This window comes from Pediculus humanus, genomic scaffold (assembly GCF_000006295.1).
Source record: "Pediculus humanus corporis 1103172107449 genomic scaffold, whole genome shotgun sequence".
In the NCBI taxonomy this organism is placed as follows: domain Eukaryota; kingdom Metazoa; phylum Arthropoda; class Insecta; order Psocodea; family Pediculidae; genus Pediculus; species Pediculus humanus.
Window position 1 is genome coordinate 39126 of NW_002987070.1, and position 1025 is coordinate 40150.

The window sequence follows — 1025 nt, forward strand, 5'->3', positions numbered from 1 at the left end:
TGTTTAACTTAATAATGGACGTCGTCGTGAATTAAAAAAATTTTTTTTTTTTTTTTTTTAATACCTGATTTCTCGAATCGAAACCTTAGAAAATTATTTATACAAAAAAAAAAATCCTAAAAAAAAAAAAAAAAAATTTCAACAAAATGAATTCTCGAATTTATTTATTAATGTTATTAAATAAACGTTAATAAATAAATAAATAAATAAAATTAACACATTACCTCAATAATCTTTTTTTTTTGTATTTATTAATTTGCTTTTATGTAGGTTTAATGTTTATTTATATATTTTTAACTAACACCCGACTTATTTATTAAAAAATTTGTTAAATATTTATATATATATATATATATATATTAATAATAATATATTAATATATATATATAAATCCTTAAAAAAAAAAAATTGAAGCACATTAGACATTTATAATAAATATTCGCCTCCACAAAAAATCGACCCAATAAAGCAATAATATTATTATTATTATTACATAATAAAAAAATTAGAAAAAAAATCGCCTGTGAACCGCGACAGGGGACGCCGTCCAACAGCAAAACAGCTGTGATGTGTACTAATTTTAATAAATAAATAATTAATAAATAATTAAATCGCCTGTCGCAATCATCAGGGGACGATGAGGTCCAACAGCATTTTTGCTGTGATTATTCTAGTACTTCCTTTTTTTCTTTAATTTCCTCTGTCGAATCAAATTTTTAACGGATCACACACATTGCAACAAAATTGTCTGTTGTGATAAATAATTTTGCGAAATTATTTTTTTCGTCAAAAAAATAAAAAAAAAAGAGAAAAGAAAAAAATAATTTTCACAAAACATGCACACTAAGTGATTCCAAAAAAATTATCATCATCATCATCATCATCATCTTCCTTTAATTTTTTTTTTTTTTTTACCATAAATTCCACCATTAATAATAATAATAATAGCTCTAATTATATATAAGCCAAACTTAATTAATTAATAAATTTATATATATTATGTATCTATGAGTAATAAATCGCCT